At 43.4% G+C, this 22613-nt stretch overlaps 1 protein-coding gene across 2 annotated transcripts in view; it reads right to left on the reverse strand.

The window, feature by feature from the left end:
* The window catches only part of wscd2 (WSC domain sialate O sulfotransferase 2), a 561027-nt gene that overhangs the window by 394296 nt on the left and 144118 nt on the right, over positions 1–22613 (reverse strand). The gene's annotated exons all lie outside the window — the stretch shown is intronic.

Here is a 22613-nt window from a genome sequence, read left to right on the forward strand (position 1 = left end):
TGCTAAAATTCCTGCTTTCTATTTATATGTTTGGGTTGGTGATGTCATTTCCTGTGGTGATGTTATTTCTTGTGGTGAAGTCACCTCCTGTTCCTTTTCTCAGGGGGTGGTAGATGGGGTCTAACTCAATGTGTTTGTTGATAGAGTTCCGGTTGGAATGCCATGCTTCTAGGAATTCTCGTGCGAGTCTCTGTTTGGTTTGTCTTAGGATGGATATGTTGTCCCAGTCAAAGTGGTGTCCTTCCTCATCCGTCTGTGAGGATACTAGTGAGAGTGAGTCATGTCTTGTTGTGGTTATTGGTGTTCATGTATCCTGGTGGCTAGTTTTCTGCCTGTTTGTCCAATGTAGTGTTTGTTATAGTCCTTGCACGGTATTTTGTAAATGACATTAGTTTTGCTCATTGTCTGTATAGGGTCTTTCAAGTTCATTATCTGCTGTTTTGGTATGTTGGTGGCTGGTAGGTTACCATGATACCAAGGGGTCTGAGTAGTCTGGCAGTCATTTCCGAGATGTCTTTGATGTAGGAGAGAGTGGCTAGGGTTTCTGGACGTGTTGTTTTTGTTCTGTTGTTTTTTTTCCGTCTCAGAGGGCAGTCTGTTGTTGAGCAGCCTGGCCATTACCATTGCCAGCTTGACTTTGAATCACTAATGGGCTTCGGCAAAATCTGTGTTCTCTTCATCTGAAAGTGAAGAAGTTTCAAGAATTTGTAATAACAGATTGGCTGTTTGGTGTGGTTTCTGGTTGTGGTCATGTCTGCAATGAGTGATTTCCCACAAATAGCTCGACATGAAGATTTTTATCACTGTAAAGAGATACAATGACAACAATCTCTACGGGTTCAGAATGTTTCTTCAATTGAGTGCTCAGCAAAAAGAAAATGTAATCCCATTTTATCTCAGATTTTAATGCCGAAATACAGCTGTAATCCAAAAAAAGGATTAAAGTATCACAATACAGAATTCCAAACTGTAGGCAGAATGATTATAAGGTCCATATAAATGTAGTAAATTTTACAGACAAATGCCGGGTGAGCCACATTGCAAACCAAAGAGATAGAGTTAGACAGGAAGAAAATACCAAGAAATAATGTGCAAGACAAATTGACTTATTTGTTTTTGTTGGAACAGGAGTAGGCTGGCAATTGTCCTAACTTTGTTTTGTTGCATTTATCAACATTTCCTGCATGCCCCCTTCCACACATCCTCCACTTCATCTCAAAAATAGTATTATTGTTCACGGCCAGCTTGCTGCTTTTGGGAGCTTGCTTTGTATAAACTGGCTGCCCCAATTCTTACTTTCCAATATTTATTAGATTCTAAACGCACTTCCTTTGGGAATAAAGTGCCATGGTATGTCATGAAATCCTGAAGGATGCTACATAAATGTAAATTTTTCTTTCATTATTTATAAGTATATCTCATTGTCTCCCGATGTGCTTCAATAGAAATTTACACACAAGGTGTAACATAATCTTAGCTGCTAAAGAGCTCTTACTTAGTATATCCATGTTTGTATGTTCCCTCCCAACGGGACACTTCCAAATTCTGCAAAGCCTGACTGGAGAAAACGTGCCCTGGATTTTGGGGGAAAGCTAGGTCAAAATGGAACTCATAGCAGGTAATTCCAAAGAGGGTTCCAAGGCTGCCAGGTACACAGCTGCGTGAAATTCCTGCTTCAGAGCATGGCACTTGCCAAAGTTATTCAAAAAGCCATGCCCTCCACGCCCTCTACTTTCACACTCACTCTTTGTGCCCCCCCCCCCCCCTCCCCACCACACATGCAGAATCCATCCCTGCCCATGCCAGCTCAAGGTCCCTTACCAATCTTCCATGGCCCCATATGCTCTTAATGCCAACCCAAGTTCCTCTGGTCACCCCAATTATTTCCCATTCATTTCATGACAATCTATGTTGCTCTAGCAATCGCTACATAATCTCATTGTTAAAAGTCCCTGTGTTACACTAAACCTCCTTTAATTACAGATACAAAACAAAATTAAGATTCATAGTTCCACTTCAAAGAGTTGATAACCATTTGGAGCTGTCAATCAGTGTAAGATGGTTGATACATATTCATATAACTTATTATGAGAATTTGGATTTTGAACTAGTTGCTGTGAGTTTTGGTCTGTGTGCATGACGGTGTTTAATATTTAACTTGTCTGTGTCTCTGGAGCCATTTTTAAAATCAGTATGAAAGAGCTATTAGATTGATAATTGGAGCTTATTTGCATTTTGTGAGTTTTACGATTGGACAGAGTAAACAATGAAAAGCATTAGTTTGGTTCTGGTTCAGAAGAATGAGCAATTGATTTTATTTGCTGAGGGGTAAACCCTTGACTTGGAAAGCTTTCAGCTTCAATTTTCTGAAGTCCTGGTAAAAGTTACATTAGAAGAAATAATTTATTCTGGAGAAAAGTTAATTTAGGACAGTTAGGTTACCTCAGTGTAAAGGTTTAGTTGGAACATTCTAGAAGAAGGAGTGTTTGGGTAGAACCCGGAAGAGGTTATTTGATGCCCAGAAGGTTTAAGCTCAATTGTATGACTAATCAAGGAAAAGGTTTTGAAAGAAAAAGTAGAGTTAAACCTATAGATGTGATACAGAAGGGAACTCTGTCTGATAGTTGAATACTGAGAATTGTTAGTGCTAGGATAGATCAAATTGTATTTTACCATGTGTTTTTAAAAGTATTTAAATTATATATAGTTTGGATTCTTCCATTTTATAGTCATAGAGTTATAAAGATTCAAAGTTTGTGAGAAGATTTGTAGCTCGGGTGCTCGTTGTTGTGGTTCTGTTCGCCGAGCAGGGAATTTGTGTTGCAGGTGTTTCGTCCCCTGTCTAGGTGACATCCTCAGTGCTTGGGAGCCTCCTGTGAAGTGCTTCTGTGATCTTTCCTCCAGCATTTGTAGTTGTTTGAATCTGCCGCTTCCGGTTGTCAGTTCCAGCTGTCCGTTGCAGTGGCCGGTATATTGGGTGCAGGTCAATGTGCTTATTGATTGAATCTGTGGATGGGTGCCATGTATCTAGGAATTCCCTGGCTGTTCTCTGTTTGGCTTGTCCTATAACAGTAGTGTTGTCCCAGTCGAATTCATGTTGCTTGTCATGTTGCTTGAATTCGACTGGGACAACACTACTGTTATAGGACAAGCCAAACAGAGAACAGCCAGGGAATTCCTAGAGGCTTGGCATCCATCCACAGATTCAATCAATAAGCACATCGACCTGGACCCAATATACCGACCACTGCAACGGACAGCTGGAACTGACAACCGGAAGCGGCAGATTCAAAACACTACAAATGCCAGAGGAAAGATCACAGAAGCGCTTCACAGGAGGCTCCCAAGCACTGAGGATGTCACCTAGACAGGGGATGAAACATCTGCAACACAAATTCCCAGCTCGGCGAACAGAACCACAACAGTTATAAAGATGTACAGCATGGAAACAGACCTTTTGGTCCAACTCATCCATGCCAACCAGATATCCCAACTCAATCTCGTCCCACCTGCCAGCACCCAACCTGTATCCCTCCAAACGGGCGGCACGGTGGCACAGTGGTTAGCACTGCTGCCACACAGCGCCAGAGACCTGGGTTCAATTCCTGTCTCAGGCGACTGACTGTGTGGAGTTTGCACGTTCTCCCCGTGTCTGCTTGGGTTTTCTCCGGGTGCTCTGGTTTCCTCCCAGAGTCCAAAGATGTGCAGGTCAGGTGAATTGGCCATGCTAAATTGCCCGCAGTGTTAGGTGTTAGGTATAGGGGTAAAATGTAGGGGTATGGGTGGGTTGCGCTTCGGCGGGTCAGTGTGGACTTGTTGGGCCAACGGGCCTGTTTCGACACTGTAATGTAATGTAATCTAATCTAATCTAATCAAACCCTTCCTATTCATGTACCCATCCAGATGCCTTTTAAATGTCATAATTGTACCAGTCTCCACACTTCTTCTGGCAGCTCATTCCATACATGTACCATCCTCTGCATGAAACAAATTGCCCTTTGGGTCCCTTTCAAATCTTTCCCCTCTCACCCTACATTTATACCCTATAGTTCTGGACTCCCCCAACCCAGGGAAAAGTCCTTGTCTATTCACCCTATCCATGCCCCTCATGATTTTATAAACCTCTATAAGGTCATCCCTCAGCCTCCAACGCTCCAGGGAAAACAGCCCCAGTGTATTCAGTGTCCCCCTATAATTTAAACCCTCCATCCCTGGCAACATCATTGTAGATCTTTTCTGAACCATTTCAAGTTTCATAACATCCTTCCTATAGGAGGAGACCAGAATTTCTTTTGCATAATTTAACTTATATTTTGTTGTTAAAAGCAAATCTGATGCAGTGAATTTGTGTTTTCTTAAAAAAAACCTCATCAAATAAAAACAAAATTAAATTTGATTTATCAAGCAAGATTTCAGTCTGAGATTCGACTTATCCAATAATAGCATCGGTTAGGATCATATCACTCAGAACCAATAGATATCCAATTGTGAAAATGAAAGATTGTGAAAGCAACCATGCAGCGCTCATCCTGTAATGATAACCCAAGAACCCAAGTCCATAGACCCAATGAATTAGTCCTTTAACAAAGAATACCCTGCAGACAGCTTTTTTCCAAACATTTAAAAGGGGGATTTCAATGACTTGGCAGCTTTCTTGTCATCTCTGATGAATCTGACAGTTTCAATGAGTTGATTAACATTTTATGAACATTTATATTTAGTTTTACAAATCGTATCATGCACTTGACCTTTCCAGAAGAGCACCTGACCTCTCCCAAAGGTGTTTCAGGACCACGGTCAACAAGGTGCATTTCCTGGCCAAAGAACAGTACTCTCTTTAGATCTTCGCCCACTGCATCTGAAGGCCACAGGTCATGGTTTTGACACTCCGTGACAGAAGATCAGATCTGATTGGAGCCACTGCAGGTCAACGAGTGCAGTTGTTCCCGTGAAGCGCAAATGGGAAAATTAGAACCTGACAATGGATTCCACCCCTTGTCCACCTCCCTCCACCCCCCTCCCCCTGCTAGGAAAATGGTAGGAGCCAGACTGAAGAGGAGAAGGTGAGGCAGGAGTTCCAAACTCACGCCTCTAATTAACAATGAATTAATCAACTCATTTTTGCTGAGACAGGGAGACTCGCCTTCTGCATGAAAATTCAGGCCCAACTGACTGCTGCATTTAAGGTAAGGCCTCAAGGTGTCATTGCAAGTTCTGTCCATGAGGTAACACTGTAGAGTAGGTTACATTTGTCTGAGCTGTGATGGGTGAGGCAGCAGCCATATTGGTTTGACCAGTAATGGAGGTGAATGCCATAATTTAAATGTCTTAACTTAAAAAGGGAATTTAGCCCTCCAGGATAGATTGTGGCTTACACCTGTGGCTCTCAGTAAAAAGGTCCCACTGAAGAGATTTTAACTCACAAGAGCAGATTATCACAAATTTACAACATTTAAAAGGCATCTAGATGGGTATATGAAGAGGAAGGGTTTAGAGGGGAATGGGCCAAGTCCTGGCAAATGGGACTAGATTAATTTTGGATGTCTGGTTGGCATGGACGAGTTGGACTGAAGGGTCTGTTTCCGTGCTGTACATCTCTGTGACTCTATAACTTTTGTAGTGCTCAGACACACCATTTTCTAGCAGAAGAGAGGATGATGTTGGCGTCTCAGACAATATTTATCCTTTAACATCACACTGCTGTTGGTGAGATCTTGCTGTGCATAGGGTTAGCTGCACCTAATCCCACCTTTAAAAACATTCCAATGCTGGACAGTACTTTGGGGATGTGCGTTGATGCTATTTAAGTGTGAGTCGGTCTGCTCTCCAATCCTCCTCACCCCTTCTCACCTTCATTGTGTGAAAATAGCCCCCTTTACCCCAGACTCCATTTGTTGTGGCAGGCTCTCAGACCATGGGCTAGATCTAACTGGATAGATTCAGCCCAATTTCACCCCCTTTAATAAGGTCGGAATCTTTCCTACTGTCACTCTGCAGGGACATGAACCTGACCAGCTTCAAAATCAATGCCACTCATCCACTTGACCATTGCCGCCATATTGGTTTCTCCTTCGTGATTCACTGCCTGTTTCTCAGAGCACGGTCTGGCATCAGGTGCCAACCCTTGTACTGACTAATAAACCACTTCCCTGACCATCTGTGACCAACTCACCTGAGAGCTTCACTGTCAAGAGTGTGGTGCTGGAAACGCCCAGCAGGTCAGGCAGCATCCAAGGAGCAGGAAAATCGATGTTTCAGGCAAAAGCCCTTCATCAGGAAGATTCACTGATCAACAGTAGCTATTTGGACTTGGAAGTCACAGGTGGCAATGGTGGCTGAGTGGTTAGCACCGTTACCTCACAGTGCCAGGGACCTGGGTTCAATTCTAGCCTTGGGTGACTGCCTGCATGGAGATTGCACATTCTCCCCTTGTCTGGTTTCCACCTACAGCCTAAAGATGTGCAGGTTAGGTGGATTGGCCACAGAAAAGTATCCAAGGATGTGCAGGCTAGATGGGTTAACCATGGGAACTGCAGGGATGGGGTGGTGATGGAGCTGGGTGAGATGCTCTTTGAAAGTTTGGTGCAGTCACAATGGGCTGAATGGCCTCTTCCCATTCTGTAGGAATTATAGGGTTGCTTTTCAGCATCGAACAGCTCCTTCCCAAACCATCTCCAACACCACACATTTCAATTCTCTCCCAAGACCTTCTCCCCATCTTTCTGCTTATCTCTCCTTCTTCCCAATCTCCCATCCTCTTCCTGCTTCTCCTTAGGAATTTAAGAGAACCTGTGTTTACTCAGCAGATGGTGAGAATGTGGAATTTCTTACCATCGGGAGGGGTTGAAGTAAATGGTATAGTTGCATTAAAGGGGTTCTGGTTAATTACATGAGAATATAAAGAAGAGAAAGCTATGCTTGTGAGGTGAGCTGAAGAGGATTGGAAAGATGCCTATGTGAAACATAAACGTCGTCAAATCATTTTTGTGATATATCTATTAGTTTGATGATTGTAGTAAGGAAGATAATAATATGGAAAGATGGCCACGTAGTCATACAGACCCTGTCCTGATTCAGGATGTTCCAAAGCGCCAATTAAATATTTTGAGATGCAGCCACGATTCTGATGCAGGATGGTTGGCAGGTAATTTCCAGACAGCAAGATCCCACTAATAATGATCTGTTATAACCGTAGACTCCCTACAGTATGGACACAGGCCACTCGACCCATTGAGTCCACAGCGACCCTCCAAAGAGCATCCCACCCAAACCCAGCCCCCTACCCTGTCCCTATACCCTGCATTGCCTATTTCTAACCCACCAACCCTACACATCCCTGGACATTTAGCATGGCCAGTTCACCTAACCTGCACATCTTTGGACTGTGGGTAGAAACCCACACAGACACAGGGAAAATGTGCAAACTCCACACAGACAGTCACCCAAGGGTGGAATCGAACACGGGTCCCTGGCACTGTGAGGCAGCAGTGCTAACCATTGAGCTACTATGCTGAATGACTGAGAAATAAATATTTGCCAGGACACCAGGAAGAAGAGGAGGTACTCTGATCTCCTTAAGTCCATGACAAGACCAACTATAGCATGCTGACCACCATCAACAGAGTCTGCATGACTGGCCATCGCTCTTTTCCAGCTTATTTATTTCATCTTTTGCCAAAATCGAATTGCACCAGCAGCCAGTTAAAGGGCTGCACTGTTTATTGATTCGTACAACAGCAACATGCAATATTGATTTTGCTGTTTAAAGTACCGATACTGTAATGTATTTTTAAAAAGTCATTTTGACCTTCAGTGGTAACACCAAGACCCTCTGGGTAGGACAATTCTAATTGAAAACTCTTTCAGCGCGACAACCTGTTCCCAGGATGATGACAACCATCTCCAAGTCTGCCACAATTTGGCAGGTCAGATTCCAATTTCACCAACACTGTGTAAAACTATAAATCAGATCAATTGTAATGTATAGCACACTCAACCAACCGGTGTGGTGTGGTGGAGGACACAACTTGTGGAGCTGTCTAACATGGTGAGGGACCCACTTACAAGGTACACAACACATACACTGTGTATAAGGGGGGTAACTGAGGTCCACCTCACGCATAGAAAGCCTGTAAACTCTCCTCAGAGAAGCTTGCTGTGTCCAGTAGAGTAGCTAACACCATGCCCAATTGTTCCAAAGACCATTAATACAGCATCCTTCTCATCACTAAACATCCTAAAAGGCTTCACAGGAGCACTAACGGACACATATTAGCATGAAATTACATAAGAAGATATCAGCAAACAAAAGCCTGGTTAAAGAGCTAGGTTTTGAAGAAAGTTTTAAATCAAGAGAAAGGGGGAACTGCAAACCTAGGGCGATTTAAGGAGGGGAATTCCAGACGTTATGTATTTGGCCGTCCAATTGAGGATGCTGTTGGAAGGTAGTTAGCGCCTCGATAGCGATTAGTTATCTCCAGTGGATTGCCTACGAGGCTGGTTTGCATGCTAAAGGGACCAAAGTAACAATCAATGGCGGCCATCATTTCTGTGGTTCCCTGTTCCATATTGGCAATTTGGCTGTAACTACAGGTATTTGGATAATTGGACTGCATTCTGGGAAAGGTGGGACCTGTACAAGCAGGACGGGTTGCACCTGAACCAGAAGGGCACCAATATCCTGGGAGGTAGGTTTGCTAGCACTCTTCGGGGGGGGGGTTTAAACTAATTTGGCAGGGGGATGGGATCCGGACTTGTAGTCCAGCAAGTAGGTTAGCTGTTTTTCAGGATGTCCAAGAATGTAGGGAGGCTGTGGAGAAGGTAGCACTGACAGGGAATACTTGTGGACACAGAGATGGGTTCAAGTGTGTATACTTCAACGCAAGGAGTATCAGAAATAAGGTGGGTGAACTTAAGGTGTGGATCGGTACTTGGGACTACGATGTTATGGCCATCACGGAAACGTGGATAGAAGAGGGACAGGAATGGTTGTTGGAGGTTCCTGGTTACAGATGTTTCAGTAAGATTAGGGAGGGTGGTAAAAAAGGAGGGGGCGGTGGCGTTGCTAATTAGAAATGGTATAACGGCTGCAGAAAGGCAGTTCGAGGGGGATCTGCCTTTGGAGGTAGTATGGGCTGAAGTCAGAAATAGGAAAGGAGCAGTCACCTTGTTGGGTGTTTACTATAGGCCCCCCAATAGCAGCAGAGATGTGGAGAAACAGATTGGGAAACAGATTTTGGAAAGGTGCAGAAGCCACAGGGTGGTAGTCATGGGCGATTTCAACTTCCCAAATATTGATTGGAAGCTCTTTAGATCAAGTAAATTGGACGGGGCACTGTTTGTGCAGTGTGTCCAGGAAGCTTTTCTAACTCAGTATGTAGATTATCCAACCAGAGGGGAGGCCATATTGGATTTAGTGCTTGGTAACGAACCGGGACAAGTGATGGGCTTGTTAGTGGGTGAGCATTTTGGTGATGGTGACCACAATTCTGTGACTTTCACCTTGGTTATGGAGAGAGATAGGTGCGTGCAACAGGGCAGGTTTTACAATTGGGGGAAGGGTAAATACGATGCTGCAAGACAGGATCTGAGGAGCATAAGTTGGGAGCATAGGCTGTCAGGGAAGGATGTCGTTGAAATGTGGAACTTTTTCAAGGAACAGATACGACGTGTCCTTGATATGTATGTACCTGTCAGGCAGGAAAGAGTTGGTCGTGTGAGGGAACCTTGGTTGACGAGGGAGGTTGAATGTCTTGTAAAGAGGAAGAAGGAGGCTTACATAAGGTTGAGGAAACAAGGTTCAGACAGAGCGTTGGAGGGATACAGGATAGCCAGGAGGGAGCTGAATAAAGGGATTAGGAGAGCTAAGAGAGGGCATGAAAAATGTTTGGCAGGTAGGATCAAGGATAACCCCAAGGCCTTTTATGCGTATGTGAGAAACATGAGAATGACGAGAACGAGGGTAGGTCCGATCAAGGACAGTAGTGAGACTGTGTATTGAGTCAGAAGAGATAGGAGAGGTCTTGAATGAGTACTTTTCTTCAGTATTTACAAATGAGAGGGACTGTATTGTTGAAGAGGAGAATATGAAATCGACTGGTAAGCTAGAGGAGATACTTGTTAGGAAGGAAGATGTGTTGGGCATTTTGAAAAACTTGAGGATAGACAAGTCCCCCGGGCCTGACGGGATATATCCTAGGATTATGTGGGAAGCAAGAGAGGAAATTGCAGAGCCATTGGCAATGATCTTTTCGTCTTCACTGTTAATGGGGGTGGTACCAGGGACTGGAGAGTGGCGAATGTTGTGTCCCTGTTCAAAAAAGGGAATAGGGATAACCCCGGGAATTACAGGCCAGTTAGTCTTACTTCGGTGGTAGGCAAAGTAATGGAAAGGGTACTGAGGGATAGGATTTATGAGTATCTGGAAAGACACTGCTTGATTAGGGACAGCCAGCACGGATTTGTGAAGGGTAGGTCTTGCCTTACAAGTCTTATTGAATTCTTTGAGGAGGTGACCAAGCATGTGGATGAGGGTAGAGCAGTGGATGTAGTATACATGAATTTTAGTAAGGCATTTGATAAGGTTCCCCGTGGTAGGCTTATACGGAAAGTCAGGAGGCATGGGAAAGTGGGAAATTTGGCCAGTTGGATAGAGAACTGGCTAACTGGTCGAAGTCAGAGAGTGGTGGTAGATGGTAAATATTCAGCCTGGAGCCCAGTTACAAGTGGAGTTCCGCAGGGATCAGTTCTGGGTCCTCTGCTGTTAGTAATTTTTATTAATGACTTGGAAGAGGAAGTCGAAGGGTGGGTCAGTAAATTTGCAGATGATACGAAGATTGGTGGAGTTGTGGATAGTGAGGAGGGCTGTTGTCGGCTGCAAAGGGACTTAGATATGATGCAGAGCTGGGCTGAGGAGTGGCAGATGGAGTTCAACCCTGTCAAGTGTGAGGTTGTCCATTTTGGAAGGACAAATAAGAATGTGGAATACAGGGTTAACGGTAGAGTTCTTAATAAGGTGGAGGAGCAGAGGGATCTTGGGGTCTATGTTCATAACTCTTTGAAAGTTGCCACTCAGGTGGATAGAGCTTGTAAGAAGGCCTATGGCGTATTAGCGTTCATTAGAAAAGGGATTGAATTCAAGAGTCGTGAGGTGATGTTGCAGCTGTACAGGACCTTGGTAAGGCCACACTTGGAGTACTGTGTGCAGTTCTGGTCGCCTCACTTTAGGAAAGATGTGGAAGCTTTGGAGAGGGTGCAGAGGAGATTTACCAGGATGTTGCCTGGAATGGAGAATAGGTCGTACTAGGATAGGTTGAGAGTGCTAGGCCTTTTCTCATTGGAACGGTGACGGATGAGGGGTGACTTGATAGAGGTTTATAAGATGATCAGGGGAATAGATAGAGTAGACAGTCAGAGACTTTTTCCCCGGGTACAACAGAGTGTTACAAGGGGACATAAATTTAAGATGAAGGGTGGAAGGTGTAGGGGGGATGTCAGGGGTAGGTTCTTTACCCAGAGAATGGTGGGGGCATGAAATGCACTGCCTGTGGGAGTGGCAGAGTCAGAATCATTGGTGACCTTTAAGCGGCAATTGGATAGGTACATGGATAGGTGCTTAAGCTAGGACAAATGTTTGGCACAACATCGTGGGCCGAAGGGCCTGTTCTGTGCTGTATTGTTCTATGTTCTATGTTCTATGTTCTACAGCTCTGCATGCAAATTTGGATGGTCTTCCTATGGAAAGAACAAAGAAACTAAGGATTAGATGCTAAAGATCAGACGCCTCAGATGGGAGAAGAGACTTGAAATATTGGGCTGGATTTTCCTGAGATTTCAATGTACCGGATTGTACGGGGTCCTTGAGTGCACACCCCTGGAGCCAGGTTGGTAGAGGCAACTCCCTGATTGGCTGTCTCTGCCCTCAACTCCAACTTCAGATTGGCAACTCTTGAGTCTGCAGGGCCAATGGGAGGCTAGCCAGCAACTTCTGAAGCTTGGCAGCCTCTATGTGAGAGAGGTGGGCATTGCTTATGTGTAGAGGAGGCAGGAGAGGAATCCATTCCCATACATGGCTGTTGAAGATACAACAAGAGGCAAAAGTAATTCACTGTTATTGTACATATTTGCCTGATGGATGAGTTTGCTGCTATTTGATTAATGTTCACTCCTATTTTGCATCTTGTTCGTTGATCTTGTCAATTGTTCTGACGCTCCTCACCAATTATTTTCTTCTCTCTCCTTAAGATACTCAGTTATTACAGAATTACAGGATACTGAGAGGCCTGGATAGAGTGGACATGGGAAAGCCATTTCCATTAATAGGAGAGACTAGGACTTGATAGCACAGCCTCAGAGTGAAGGGACTTGAGTGATTGTAATGAGGTCAGCCAGGTGAATATCATAGAATATGAGTTCCTGATTGGCTGTTAAACTGGTCCAATCAGGGAGCCCTGGTGAAGAGCTTTCACCCAAAACCTCGTTTTTCCTGCTCCTCGGATGCTGCCTGACCTGCTGTGCTTTTCCAGCTCCACACTCTTGACATAAAATACGAGCATGATGCAGGGCTACGAAAGAGTAAGGAGGACAGATTTTGAAACAAAACCAGAAATTGCTGGAAAGGCTCAGTAGGTCTGGCAGCATTTGTGGAGAGAAATCAGAGTTACCATTTCGGGTTCAATGACCCTTCCTCAGAACTGATGGTAGCTAGGCAAACTGAGATTGTTTTAACCATTTTTAATGCTAGACCTCATAAATTGGTCATCAATACCAAACATTGACTCTCTTTCTCTTTCCACAGGTGCTACCTGACTTCCAACACACAACATTTTCACTTTTGTCTCATTTAAGTGGAACTGGTGAGAATGTCACTTTTCGGCTGGTCATGTTATGCTCAGAATATAGATGTACACCACAGATTCTTAGCCTGAAAACTAACATTAATACTGAAGTGATATTGTCAATGGTTACCAGAAATAGCTAGTTCAAAATGACACTTTTTCTCATAGGGCGTTGGTTCATGCATTTGTCTAAAATTCTTCAGTTCCCTTCAGAAGGAATGGGTTGGTATTAATGCTAACTGCTGCAAGTTGACTTAAACATTAATGAGTGAATAACTGGACATTCTTCTTAGCTATCAAGTCTGCTGTTAGCAAGGTATCTTAAGAGGAATTTACACACAGGCTTAATATTGCTGGCCAGTGGTTTCACTCACTCTTGCACATTATAAGTTAGAATGTAAACATAGAGTTGGGATTTTGGAGCAAAACACTATATTTTTTAAAATGTGCTCATAGGATGTGGGCACTAAATACAACTGATTGCTAAAGCATTGGGCTTGGAGTCACATTTCAGCCCGATTGCATCAGGGTGGCAGATTTCCATCGTGAATGGACTTCTGTTACTCGGATTAAATGAATTTGAATGATTTATTGTCACTTGTCTTTCATGGAAAATAGAGTGAAAAGGTACAACAGTTGCCGCGTTCCGGCGCCAATTATAAATGAAACAAATATCCGAAAGTCCATCTCTCTTCTTTATCCACTGCTCCAGCTCAAAGTTTCACCCCCTTACCTGCATCCACTTATCGCCATCCCACCACTCTTCCTCCAGCCCCACCCCACCCCTTCCCTCTATTTACTTCCCTCCCCTCCCCACTCCTGAGGAAGGGTGTCGGCCCCAAACGTTGACATTCCTGCTCCTTGGATACTGTCCGACCTGCTGTGCTCTTCCAGCTTCACATCTATCGACTCTAACTTCCCAGCATCTGCAGTCCTCACTGCGTCAAAGTTTCACCCCGCTGATACCTCGCGGGACCCCTCCCATCGTCAGAGTCACCACCCACCAGCGCCATCTCTTCACTGCTTGACCAGCCTTGACCAATACCGCCGGATCCCATGCTGGACCCACACTCACTCCTTCCCCGTAGGAAAGAAGGAAGAGAAAAATTACGATAAGGAAAAGAAAACAGAGAAAGTAATAGAAGAGGCCCCGGCTCGGGTGGGTTATTGTGTCAAATCAGCAGCTTTCGAGCCACTGGTGTAAACACCAGCTTTCCATTCCAGGTCAATTTCATAAACTGAATTTAAGTCCCACAGAGGCTGAGGTGGGATTTGAACTCATACTTATTTTCTGCGCATAAAAGAAAACAAAAAAAATTGCATAGATTTTAAGTGGCGTGCAAAAGAAGCAAGGATGAAGTGAGGAAAATATTTTTCACATGGTGAGTAGGTTTGGGTTTGGAATGCACTGTTGTGAAATGTGGGGGAGGCAGGTTCAATGGAGGCACTGGATGATTATTTGGATCGGAATCATGTCCAGGGAATAAGTCACCGCGGTCTTACTGGACCATAAGACATCCCATTAGAGAGACAGAAAGACAATTGCTGGTGGTTTAACCCAAGAACAGACTGAGGAGGAGAATCCTTCACGGTAATCGCAGCTGGCGTGGGAATTGAACCCACGCTGTTGGCATCAGTCTGCATTGCAAAGCAGCTAGCCGCCTGAGACAAACTGACAAGGCAAGAAATTGGCATTCAGTCATAGAGCTGGCACAGACACGATGGGCCAAATGGCCTCTTTCTGCATGATAGCAATTCTGTGATTGTGACACTGCAACATACCTTCACTCTTAGTGAATCTCCTCTTAGTGAATATCCATCGTTCCTTCTGTTCTAATCCGCTCCACTCTGCGCTCAGTTGGCCATTAATTTTCTTGATTCTAGAATATGGTTTATATTTAAAGAGGTGACTTTAAAAAGAATTAAAATCATAACCTGGGAACTGTGGGTACTTGACTGACATCGCAGGGACTAAGTTCTTTTAAAATCATATCTTCAAGCCTACAATGATGGGATGTGTCATGGGCAGTGATAAGGTGTGACAAATGTCTTCAATCCAAGACTTGCTACAGTTCACTTGGCTTATCAATGTACCAGAGTAGCCAGGCAACTCCAGTCGAGAAGTTATTTATCATAACTTGATTGCTTCCTGTGACACTTCCTCCAAGTATAACACCTAGATGATGGAACATCATAGCACAAGAAAAAAAATCATGTTTCTATTTCTGTTAAATCACTGTGAGAAAGTGACATTGCAATGCAGTTTCAATTGAACTTCTAAGACTACAACAGCCTTTCATTTCAGTCAGAGCATTATAAAAATAAAAAGGGAAATGCAGAAACAACAGCTGACCACATGAGAATGATAAACACCTCTGCACAGACTCACCATCACTAATTGTGGCCTTACTCGGTATTACCCAAGGAGATAGTTAAAGAAACAGAAAAGCATGGAATTAGGGAAATGGTTCTTGGAACATCATCTGTGCATTTATGTACATTTATTCTAATTGGATGACCAAGCCTGCGCATTGTTGGAAACAATGTGAAAATTTGACTTCACTGCAGAAGTGTCGAGCTGCAAAAGAGGGTACACAAAGCAGGTTTGAGAAAGTGAGGACTGCAGAAGCTGGAGATCAGAGTCGAGATGTGTGGCATCCGAGGAGCAGGAGAGTCAACGTTTCAGGCATAAGTCTTTAATCAGGAATGATAGGGGAGGGAGAGTTAAGGGCTAAGAGATAAATAGGAGGGTGGGGATGAGAGTGGAGGTGAGGTAGCTGGGAGGGCGATTGGTATATGCAGGTGGAGAGTGATAGTGATAGGTTGGAGAGAGGGTGGAGTGGATAGGTGGGAAGGAACATGGACAGGTAGGACAAGTTAAGAGGGCAGCGCTGAGTTGGAGAGTTGGATCTGGAATGATTTAAGGCGAGGGAAGATGAGGAAACTGGTGAAGTTGATGTTGATGCCCTGTGTTTGGAGGGTCCCAAAGCAGACGATGAGGCATTCTTCCTCCAGGTATCAGGTGGCTTAGATTTGGTGGTCAAGGAGTTCCAGGACTTGCATGTCCTTGGCAGAGTGGGAGAGGGTGTACCACTAACTACTGTCCTTTTGTGTGTTTTTTTACCTTGTAAGTACTGTAACAAACACTACGTTGAACAAACAGGCAGAAAACTCGCCACCAGGATACATGAACGCCAACTAGCCACAAAAAGACATGACCCTCTCTCACTAGTATCCTCGCATACGGATGAGGAAGGACACCACTTCGACTGGGACAATACATCCATCCTTGGACAAGCCAAACAGAGACACACACGAGAATTCCTAGAAGCATGGCATTCCAACCAGAACTCTATCAACAAACACATGGAGTTAGACCCCATTTACCACCCCCTGAGAAAAGGAACAGGAAGTGACTTCATCACAGGAAATAACATCACCACAGGAAATGACATCACCAATCCAAAGCAAACCAAACATATAAATAGAAAGCAGGAATTTTCTGCATTGCTTCGCCTGAAGCCCACTGAAGATGTTACCTAGTAGGGTAACGAAACATGTGGAAATGAACCTTCTAGCTCAGTGAGCAAACCTACAACCAAAACTCAACCTGAGCTATAAATCTTTTCAAAACTCACTTCCAGATGTATTTTACAGCAGTCCCATCAATGACATAAAAGTATGAGCAAACACTCAGAATGCATCCTTATATTTGAGTCAACTTTGTTACAAACATCTTCCTGTTTGGCGAATGGGTTGAATCGCGCGCACACACACACCCACAAACAGATTATACACACACACACACACACACACACACACACAGACATACTGACACATACACACACACACATGGACACACACACGTGGACACACACACTTGTACAAACAGACACACACATACAGACAAACACACAGACACACAGTGGTACAAACATACACAGACACACACTCACACAAACAGATACACACAGACAAACACACACACTCCCCTTCCATTCTGCTATTTCATGATTACCTACATTACAATTCTTCAGAACTCCTCAAATTAATTTGCTCCTTCAATTTCAATGTGATCAATCTTCTCGATTGGGCACCAAACCACACCACTTGGCATTATCAACTAATTTTGTAACATTATACTGTGCAGGTTTGTATGATGCATATTACTGGAAGTCCATCTAGAGCCTGAAATAGCTCACTGAAGATCTGTGCCAGTCAGCTCTCCCTTGGTAGAGCTGTCTTCATTTATCATCGCCTTCTGCTTTCTGTTGCCGAGCCAATTTGCAACTCTTCTTTAAAAGCCTCAGGTGTAGAACTCCATCACGTACATGTCAAACCGTGTAGGCAGGACTACAGACTGAATTGTCCTTTTTTCATTCCACTGCTGGCAGATTTATGGGTTACATTTGAGAGAAAATGCTAACTGCTCTCCAGAATTGCCCTTCAGCCTCCCTTTGCCTCTCTTCCTCCTTTCTTGAAGGTGTTGACGTGTGTAAAGTTGAATTCAATCTCCAATTGTATAAGATTACAGTTCTGAAGTGGTTAAAATTCATGTTCCATTGGCTCCACCCATTCTACACAGTCTGGGGAGGAGACAGGAGTTCTGCTCTTGTTTGCAGAGGGAGTAGATTTATCACTAACAACGCTGGCAGATCCTAGTCATTATGTCTGATTAAATGAAGTTCTCTTTGTTGCTATTGTGCAGTAAACCTTCTTGTTATCAAAGGACAGTGCCCCTTCTGTAGGTACTCTATGCTGCTGTATCTTTCACCATTAGTCATGAGATGGGATCAGGTCAAAACAAAAGCAAATTAAGATTATCTTTCAATTACCTGATTAACCTGATTATCTAGTACCAAATACTGGTAGAGGTAGTAAATATTAAAAGTTACCAGGAGCAACTATCAGGAGAAATTACACAGCTCCCTCCAACACTCTTGAACTGGGAAGGCCAATCTGAAATTCTTCAATGCAATCTAGGCAATTGGAGAAATAATTAATGGTGGAAAGGGAAGGCTACCATTTCATCCAAACTCACAATGTAGAATCTCTTTTGAACTTTGGATCTTTAGACAGCAAACCTGTCCATGATTGACCTCCGTGTCTTACCTTTGAAGCAGACACTGTTTCTAATTCATTGGATGGGGGCATCATTGTGTTGGCCATGCCCTTGAACTGACAGGTCATTGCAGAAGGCAGTTAAAAATCACCCACATTGCTGTGGGTCTGGAGTCACACGTACGCATGTTGGGCGTCAGAATTCCTGCTCGAAAGGGCTCTAGTGACCTAGATGGGTTTTTATGACAGTTGTTGCTATTAAACTAGGTTTTGATTCCAGATTTTTTATTGAATTCAAATTGCACCATCAGCTATGATGGGACTTGATCCCATGTTACCAGAACATGGATTCCAAACCGAAGGACGTTACCACGACATCAGAGCCTCCCATTTTCTATCAGCTCCTTCCCTTTCCAGCTAATTTTCAATAATTGTGTTGATTTTATAATACCCATGGATTTCTTCTGGAAGCTTTTTAATTGATATATTCAGCTCAGCAGGAGAAAGTGAGGACTGCAGATGCTGGAGATCAGAGTAAAAAAGTGTGGTGCTGGAAAAGCACAGCCGGTCAGGCAGCACCTGGGGGGTAGGAGAGTCGATGTTTCGGGCATAAGCTCTTCATCAGGAACATGGGTCAGCAGTTGATTGATTTTTAAATACTCAGGAAATTAATGAAACGTGGACAGCATGTGGGAGGTGATGTTGAGGAAGAAGAGATGAATAGTTAAAGTCTCCATTTCCTTTACAAGCTCCAACCTTCTCATGTCCTGCTATCTGGTGATGGTTTCACTGCCGTCCTTATTCAGAATTCTTTTTTCTTTTTAAGCCTGAATCTCAACATTTTGCTGTGGTCAACAATTTCTGCAGAGCCTGCCTCATCTTGAAACCTTTCTTTGGGTCACCCAAAGTTCCTGCAAATTCTCCAAGGGAGACATGAAAATCTTTCTTCCCCTTTGCCCTTATATATTAAATCCCTTGGAAACTGAAAAGCTGACAGGGTCACAAGGTGAAAGCTGAGATTTCCTCAGTGGAATAAGTGCCAAAAAGAAATGAGTTCTAGCTTCCCATTTTCATCAGCAAACACATCATTTACATCAAATGAATGCTCTTTTTATTTTTGTATATAAAAGAGAGAAGGTAAAATTTGACAGCCAGCTGTATTCCTCGAGAATGAAAGAAATCAGAAATAGGGTCAGTCTTTTACCACTCCAGTCACCATTTGCCTCCTTAAGCTACATTTTAAATTGGAGCTCATCCCTGAGGACTGGCAAAATGTTTTCATATCAGTATTGTGTTACACCTCTCCTACAGCAACAGCAAAGAATAATAAAGTGCATTAGGCTGACAGAAGAGATAAATATACTACCTCAGTGAAAGGCTATCACTTTCTCATTGCCGCACACAAGGCCCCGAAGCCATGATTTCAGCACATATATCAAGGAAATCTATTTGTGGATTCGACACAAAAAAATGGCCTTTGGGTCCTCAGGTTTGTTACTGGCCATTCTCACTGTGTAAAATATAGGTTTTCTGTGAATTAACCGATGGAGACACAGCGTCTCTCCAGCTTGTTTTAACATTTGGTCGCAATGTTGGAGGGGGTGCATCATTTCTACATTTTTAGAGGCCACACAGCCTTCTGTGTGTGAGGGAACTGACCAGCCTGCATACAGCTGAGATGACTAGCTTCCTGATTGCTAAGGAGGGGGTTCTTGGCTTGTGTAACAAGAAGGTGAATGGAGCTAAATATTGAAATGGCAAAAGCTACACTAGACCTTTGCAGTTTCCACCTTCACAACCATGTTCAGCTTATAAAAAGACGCGTCTTTCTTTTACTTTGTTTCACAATGCTCCCACAAAGAGCCTCGGGTTGTTTCATTCCATTAAAGGTGCTGTATAAATGTAAGTTCTTATTGTAATCAGTGTCCCAGTTATCGAATGCAATTCTGACTGAAGAAATTAGTTACAGTGGTCAGGGATATTTATGGCCAAGCGCAGTCTAGTTTGGTTTGGGATTATGGTTGACATGGACTGATCAGACTGAAGGGTCTGTTTCCATGCAGTATGACTCAATGAGTCTATGGTGAGATTGAGCTGGCACAAGATTCTAGTGGATGGGTGCTCCATGACGTTATATCATGGATGGCAAATCAAAGAAACAGCCATGGATCCCTGTTCTGACCATTATTCTGTTGCTCCTGCTCTAAAGAGAAGGGGACTTTAGATTAAATTCCCTACAGTGTGGAAACAGGCCCTTCGGCCCAACCAGTCCATACCAACCCTCTGAAGAGTAACCCGCCTAGACCCATTTCCCTCTGACTAATGCACCTAATACGATGGACAATTTAGCATGGCCAATTCACCTGCCCTGCATATCTTTGGATTGTGGGAGGAAACCGGAACACCCGGAGGAAACCCACGCAGACACGGGAAGAATGTGCAAACTCCACACAGAGTGTCACCTGAGGCTGAAATCGAACTTGGGACGCTGGTGCTGTGAGGCAGCAGTGCTAACCACTGAGTCACCGTGCCATCTTTCACATCGTTAGCATGTCAGCAAATGTTGTGCTGTTCATTAAGTACTTTCTGAAAGTAGTTCTGTTGCAATGAAAGAAACAGTGCTCGTGTATTGGGGTGAAAATCAGATCTTCCCAAGATTCAGCCAGGTTTAAGGGTGAAAATAGTTTCTTTCTTCAAAGTACCTTCATCTTCTCAATCCTTCTTACAGTCCGTCTCTCCATTACTCACAAGTGATAGACAGTTTGCACATTTCTCAAAATCACCTTAATCAGAGCTGCTTTGGTGGTAACTGTTATCTCCAGATATTTCCAGCCATTCCTTCAGTCTATTAGAATATTGCACAGGCCTCAGAAAGGCACTATATCTTTAAGACAGCTAGATGGCATCAGAACACTTGACACTCTACAAAAGATGCCTCGATCTTACTTTTCGTTAATCAATCAATCATTCAGGTAAGCAGTCAGCCAGTTAAAAGCAGTTAGTCAGTTGGTCTGTTAGTCAACCAGTCAGTCATGCAGATAAAGTAATAATAATATAAGTATAGAAACCAGACTACAGGTAAGTGTGCATTGTCATATCAGTGTACAAAGTATTAATAAACTTTAAGATATCTGTCTCAACAAAAATAACAGACTCCATGGACTCTATGGTATATATTGGATTGATGAGCATATAAAGGAAGTGTTCAGACTGTATTATACTGACAGTGATGTTTAACCCGAGGGAAAACAACATCACAGCCCAATCTCCCTAAGTAACAAGACCAACATCTGGAAAGCGGGTAGAAATAATCCAAATTGGCAGGTCGTGACAAAGCGACGAGGTTCACTACTGACCTAAGACAAAACTACTCACAAAGTGATTTCTTTGGCATTAATTTTAGTTAAAGGGTCTCCAGCGTTCTATTGAAACTGATACCCTCGAGCAGAGTAATCAGCCAATCACATTGCAGTATTCTCAGTAATCCAGGAAGTAAAATTTACTATTACTCACTTTTCAGAGCTTTTACAGGAATCAAAAAAAAGACTGGGTCACACACATGAGAAGCAGAAACATCATAAGGTGTACAAACTGTAAAAAATATTTGTTATTGTCTTAAAATATTATGGATTTTTTTCCTATTAATCTGAAATAATTACCATCTTGGACTTGCAGGGCAGAGAGATTGTTCAGTGAGAGTTATGACTTACCATACTCTCATAAGCCAAGTTTACTGGGGAATTGGTGGCCTAGTTATAATAAGATCATAAGATCTTAAGAAATAGGAGTGGAAGTAAGGCCATTCGGCCCATGGAGTCCACTCTGCCATTCAATCATGGCTGATGGACATTTCAACGCCACTTACCGTACTCTCCCTGTACTCCTTAATTCCTTGTGAGATTAAGAATTTATCAATCTCTGCCTTGAAGACATTTAATGTCCCGGCCTCCACTGTGCTCCATGGCAATGAATTCCACAGGCCCACCACTCTCTGGCTGAAGAAATGTCTCCTCATTTCCGTTCTAAATTGACCCTTTTTAATTCTAAGGCTGTGCTTATGGATCCTAGTGTCCCTGCCTAATGGAAACAACTTCCCAGTGTCCACCCTTTCTAAGCCATGAATTATCTTGTAAGTTTCTATCAGATCTCCCCTCAATCTTCTAAACTCTAATGAATACAATCCCAGATCTTCAGCCATTCATCATGTGTTAGGCCTACCATTCCAGGGATCATCCATGTAAATCTCCACTGGACACGCTCCAGTGCCAGTATGTCCTTCCTGAGGTGTGGGGCCCAAAACTGGACACAGTATTCCAAATGGGGCCTAACCAGAACTTTATAAAATCTCAGTGGCACATCACTGCTTTTACATTCCAATCCTCTTGAGATAAATATCACTATACTCATTTTTCAGGGATTATGCGTTTGGGAATCCCACAATGGCAGATGGTGAAGTTTGAATTCAATACAAATCTGGAACTTTTGAAAAAAAGCTGGCATAATGATAATGATGTAACCTTTGTCAATTGTCATAAAAGCTATCTGGGTAACTAATGCGACCTGGGCAAGGAAATCTCCTGTCCTCACATGGTCTGACCCATATGTGACTCCTGACCCACAGTAATGTGGTTGACTGTTAATTGCCCCCGGGGTAGTTAAGGAAGGGTCACTGAACCTGAAAGGTCAACTCTGATTTCTCTCCACAGATGCTGCCAG

The sequence above is a fragment of the Chiloscyllium plagiosum genome, unplaced genomic scaffold (assembly GCF_037043375.1).
Source record: "Chiloscyllium plagiosum isolate Xiang-an unplaced genomic scaffold, Cpla_swu_hap1 HiC_scaffold_24, whole genome shotgun sequence".
Taxonomy (NCBI): Eukaryota; Metazoa; Chordata; class Chondrichthyes; order Orectolobiformes; family Hemiscylliidae; genus Chiloscyllium; species Chiloscyllium plagiosum.